A 6,415-nucleotide genomic window follows, 5' to 3' on the forward strand; every position below is an offset into this window, starting at 1 on the left:
CAAATTAGTGACAAATAACTACACAAGAACTAACCAAGTTATTCCTTGAGTTTTCTTGACAGGGTAAGTCCTATATAAGATTGATAGTATTTAACAGACAGAGAAATGTTTACAAAGCAATCTATAATATTATGTAGATAACATGTCCGTTGAAATTTGGGTAATTACTTAACTATTAATTAAAAAATTATACAATTTTAAAAATATCTTTCTTAGCGCACAAGAGATCACATATAGCTATTCAGAAAGCGCTAAGAAAAAATTAAATGTAATTTACATGTCAAGAAATGTTGTTAAATATTTTCCCGGAAAATATCACATACTCTTGAGCACATGTAACAAGCGAAACAGCGAAAGGACTTGACAGAAAATACCGTTGATATTCCGACTGCATATTTGCCGGGTTTTTGTTGTTGTTGTTGTTGGGTTTAACGTCATTTTCAGTACACGATAGGCTATGGCGGCCAGTATTAATGGTGGAGGAAGAACCCGGGAAAACCTTGGGAAGAACCACCGACCCAAGAGAAGGTACTGGCAAGCTTTCTCACATACCCACATCGGCTGAATCCTAGACTCGAAACCACGTATACAGAGGTGAGATGGCAGTGATCCGTAACGGAGAGCGCTTTAGACAACTCGGCCACTCATGGCCCCCATTTGCCCGCCGGTTTAGTCGAGATGAAGCGATTGAAAGCGATGTTTGAAAAGACTAATTCAATGAAAGAACCAATTACTGAAGTAATCATTATCAAATCGCATTCACTGCGAAGTAGACCTGAAGTCAATCTTTGGAATGGTCGCCTCTGCGCGGAATACACGAAGCAACGGATACACGTTTTGCAAAATTGGCCCTTAAGAATCAGTAAGGTTGCTTAAATGTTAATGGATGAAAGGTGTGGCGTGTCTTATTTACAGTGGTGTACGTTATGAGTGACTGAGTGCGTAGATAGTATCGGAAAGTTAGATCGGAGTTTGAATTGCGTCATGCTATTAATTGTACAATATTTTTCTAAATTATCCTACAGGGGAATGGCTTGTGTTTGCATTGCAAGCATAAGATGTTCTTAACAAAGGCATTTTGAGATGAAAAAGGCATGTATAAATTTGCTCTGTGGTACATCAACCTTTTGTTCTTGAATTTTCATTGACTTGACAGGTCTACTGAATCTTTTTCTTATATTTTCCTTTAATATATGGAACTTATTGACCTCACTAATGTATTTTTATTTTTTAAGAATTTTTATATTAGGCAGGTTTAAGCACATTATATTTGTGCACAAAAGCTGTGTTTTGCACCATAAAGTACATTATCTTAAGCAGCTATTAAAATAAGGAAAATGCATTTTGCCAAGCTAGACATTACCAGATTCTGAAAGTCCAATGAATGAATTGCCAATATAATAAATGTGAAAGAAAAATGTTATCTGTTCTTATTTTACAATGTAGCTCTGAAATCCAGGTAGTAAAAATTACCGAGTGGACCTAGCAATTTTTGAAACATGCACATCTAGAGTAAGGCCAAGTTGTATACTCTGTAACCAATATTACACGCATCAATCATACACCAAAGTAAGGGGGAATTAAAGTTTCTTTGAATTACACCCAACATATATAGGACATTTTTATATAGCCAGTTTAGCCAGCGAGGAAGACAGGAGAAATTCTGATTCTTTAAAATTCTAGCTGTATATACAATACGATACTCTAGAACAACCTCAATGCGACTTTATTAGGTATATAAATAATGAATACTCCAAATATAATAACCGACGCTTGGGAATGCGATATTGTAATATGCTCCCTCAGTTGATCCTTTTAGTGACGGTCTTCTTTTGGACACATTTCTCCAATTGTGACTATTTGCATTGCCATCCCAAATCAGCAAAAGCAATGCGCATTGGCTTGGGCGCGAAGACTCCACCCGTAGCGGCATGGAGGTGAAGCCCACTTATTGCATTCGGGGCTTGGAGTGGGAAGAATATCACCATCTCTGATTGTATTTGCTGATACGAATATTGTTCAGTACTCTGCATCGAATGATGTTGATACAACATACTAACTTACTTAATTTGGATTAGAGTCATATACGCCTAAATGGCATGTACAATAAGTTTATGTCTACACGGTGGTCTACTTATGTATTTCGTGCAATTATGTCGCTTAGATCAGAACCACACCCGAACAAGTATTTAGGCATGCCATGTATGCTACTTAATTGGTCAAGTTTGGGACAATTAAGCCCCATGTGATATCATTTTTAAGATAAGTGGAAATTGAACAACAATACACACATAATACAGTCCGTAACAGTCTGCTATTAATCATTGTTTCCATTATTTTGCATATGTTTTCAGTTAGGGATATAGGTCAATATGCATTGATGTCACACGGATCTTTGCCCTATTTAGGCATTGGTATGACTATTGCTTTCTTCCAACGTTTTGAGAGTTGACCTTTCGCCATATACAATTGAGTAGGTCAAGTATTATTTCGGGAACGTTTCCCGGGATATGTTTGAAGATTTCATAGCAAACTTGATCTTCCCCGGGTGAGGTTGCCTTTTTCTGAGCTAGCGCAGCTGTCCGTTCTACTGCTGAGAAGTCCTTTGCGACTGTTTTGGACCTATATCAGTAAATAAGTTTAGTATTTTACTTCTACCTTTGGCGGTGATCTTGGAATTTTTGGGTACGTTTGGTGTTGGTACTTACACTCGAAAAGTGCGATTCCTAGCAAATTACCTTGTCTGTGTTGGTTAGGTTTCCAGTCAGTTTGGGGACCTGTTGTTTTGGATTTTCCCTTAATTGCTTTAATCTTATCCGATACCTGATTTGCATTGGTTTTTATATCAAGACTTGAGCAGTGGTCTTGCCAAGATTTTTCTTTAGCAGTTTTAACGATTGTTTTCATTTCCTTTTCACTATTTTGGTATGGCCTAAATCATTGGATGCTCCTTTCTGTTTTAATCTATTTAGTCTTTTTCTCTCGTATATTTAGGTGCTACTTTGCATACATTATTCCACCATGGGACAGTGGGTTTAAGTTGTTGTCCTCCTGTTCTAGATATATTTTGTTTCGCTGCGTCAGTTAGGGCGTTCACTAGATTTAGGTTATATTGATTAATGTTATCATGATAGAGGTCAGCTAGAGTTACTGTTGAGACGAAGACTTTAAATTCATCTCAATCGGATTAATCACATGTCCGCCTTGGTATGTTGTTAGATGGATGCTATTGGGTCATAATATTAAGGGTGAGTGCTGTGGGGAAGTGGTCACTTCCAAGAGTGCTGCTTTGATGAACTTCCCAGTCTGTGGTTTGAGCATATTTAGGTTTAGCGATGGTGAAATCAACTGTTGACAGTGTGCCAGACAGCGGGTCCAGTCTTGTGCCTGCGCCATTGTTAAGTGTAACAAGGTTAGCTTCAGCAGCCCATTTCTCGAGCAGTTTGCTTCATAGATAATTTGTTTTGTTTCCCCATCGTACATTGTGCACATTGAAGTCCCAGCATATAATGAGATTTTCTGTATTTTTAGTAATAACCTTCCTATAGTTTTCAGTTGTGATTGGATTCTCGCCCGCGTGATCATATATGCTGAGTATTTTTATAGTGTGTTGTCCAGTGTTGATCAAAATGGTTTGTATATCGTTTTGGTCAAGTAAGTGATGGTTTAGATATATAATAACGTCTGTCAGATTTGGTAGGGAGTCAATAATACAAGTTGCCTATCCCCCCCACCCTTTTGTTTTCCATTGGTCCTGTTCTTAAAGTATACTCTTGAGTATCCTGGTATTTTGGGAGTGGTCTTAGTGGCCTTTGTCAAGTGTTTCCTGCAGGCATATGATGTCAGATTTTCGTTGTTCTGAGTAATGTTTCTGGATTAGTTCAGGCATATTTGTAATGATTCCGCGGCAGTTACACTGCCACAGTATCAGACATTTACGTTGTGTGTGATGCATATTATTAGTTGACATTTAATACTCTGTTTTTGTTTTTATTATTTGGGTATGTTTTCTTGTGCTCTAGTAATTATGCCGGGGAAGAACTTATTCGATATTTTATTGAATAATTGGTGAGTAAGATTGATTGAGACGTGACCATTCTTCGTATTTTGTATAATGCTGTTACTAAATTCACTGATGAATTGGAACACAACACTTTATGTGTACATATTGAGGTGGTTGCCCATGTTTTTTCTTTCAGCTAATGTGCTATGGTGTCTCTGAACTTTCTTTGTTTGATAGTTTGGCGCCTGAATACTATTTTGCCTGTTATGGATTATTTTTTGGGTTTGGGTTTGGGTTAAACAGAATTGCAATTCATATGTTATTTTCCAAGCTTTTCCTGTTCTCGTTCCTGCTAGTACATATTAAGGGATCTTGATTTGTTAGGATTATAGTTTTGGTAATTCATGTGGTTGTGATTTATGTGGGGGTCGAGGTTCCCGTATTACGGATAGTTTTTTTCTGGTTTCTTTATATGTTATGAGTCCTGGTCCATGAGTTGAACCATGTCAAATTCACGAGTGGCATAGAAGCACTAGTATGATTTAGCTGTTAAAACTATCTGATAGTACAGTGAAAAACACCTAGTAGTATAATGACAACAACCTTCTGTACAATGACAACCATCTGATGTTTCAGCGACAACTACCTGGTAGTATTATGAAACCAACATGGTAGTAGAGTGTTCATGGGTTCCGCATCAGCATTATCCTTAAATCGATTCAATAGCTGGTTTCGTTTGGAGATGAAAGCAACCATTAATGGCATGATTATTTTATATAATACTCTTACGAATGGCAACACATTCCTATTTAAAAATGTTGTGCATCTGTGTGTATATATCCATTTGTAAATCTATAGACTGCCATATATGATTCAAAACCAAATTTCCAGTAACAAACCTATTGCAATTTAATGTAATAAGTTTTAATATCATTCTTTCACTAATAGTGGAAGTAAACACCAATAAAGAAATGTTCAAAGGGCAGAGCCTTTATGCCCTTCTGGACATAGATGTTAGTTACGTAATCTTGAAAAAGGAGAACTTCAGCAGACCGAGGGAGAGCCTCAGTGCCTTTCTGGGCGTATATGTTAGTCAAGGAGGCATGAATAAGGACATCTTCAACGGGTAGAGGGAGAGCCTTGATGCCTTGCTGGGCGTAGATGTTAGCTAATGAGATTTGAAGAAGGACATCTGCAATGGGCAGAGACAGTGCCTTGATGCCCGTCTGGGCATACATGTTAGTCAAGGAAGCATGAATAAAGGGATCTTCAATGGACACAGGGAAAGTCTTTATGCCCATCTGGTTATAGATGTTAGTTGGGACTCGCATTCAATGTCAACAAACTTGGGATTACTCTGTTTTTCCCCATCCATTTACAGTGCAGCTAGCGCTTGGAAGATTTCTGACTCTGAAATATTAGAGAAGCTGCTGCAGTGATTTCATAAAATCATGAGGTTTCACGTATATCAAATTAACTTTTAGAATTCTAATGAAACAGACACTAAATCAACCACTGCAATTAAATTTACTTTTGACCGTACCCATCACTTCTTTTAATCACCAGCCACCCATGCAGACTGGTCATACCATTGTATTGTTCATCCATTATTAATCAATGGTAATTATCAATACTGATCACAGGAGATAAGAGAATGTACCTAATCAGATTGTTGCTCTCCCAGGCCTCTAATATTGTTTGAATGTGTGAAGATTCTCAACATGATGGATGACGCATATATTATGCCATCACATCCGTTGTGACATTATCATTAATTTGCAGATGTCATTATCTTTTAACAAGAACAATCAAATCCTGAAAACAATTACCCTTTCTACTATTTTAAAATCGATGATAAAAAAGGCTAATGTTATCCCATGCATTACAAATTAATTCCTGTACTATAACAATATTATTTTTTTATTTGTTACTATTATTATTATTATTATTAAAATAGTTTCACTTTTGTAAGACACATACTTTATAGTGAATATTTTATTAAAGCATGCAAGCATGATTTCTGCTGAACCAATGTTACCTGACTGTATTCCAAGGAATTGTGTGATTTTCAGTATTTTATTTTCCAAATTACCATTTGCATCATCAAAGAAAGTCACGAATTATTCATTGCTGCACATGTCTGTGATTTTTTCTCCCAATGAAGACCCAAAGCTTGAGTCATAATGTTAGTAGTTTCTGTCAATTGCATGAGGGGTTTTATGTGATTTCAGAGTCAGAGAACGCTATTTCGACTAGATCTGAAATATGATTTACTAGAAACGAGTGATTATGTTGGGCTATAAAGCTGGCAAAAGTGTCTTCGCAAATGTACCTTTATCCACATATTACGCAGAGAATGGATTTCATTGAAGGCCTATATGTTGTCCCGGTTAATATTGGCATATTCGATGG

The sequence above is a fragment of the Sinohyriopsis cumingii genome, unplaced genomic scaffold (assembly GCF_028554795.1).
Source record: "Sinohyriopsis cumingii isolate HCF-2022 unplaced genomic scaffold, ASM2855479v2 utg001923l, whole genome shotgun sequence".
In the NCBI taxonomy this organism is placed as follows: Eukaryota; Metazoa; Mollusca; class Bivalvia; order Unionida; family Unionidae; genus Sinohyriopsis; species Sinohyriopsis cumingii.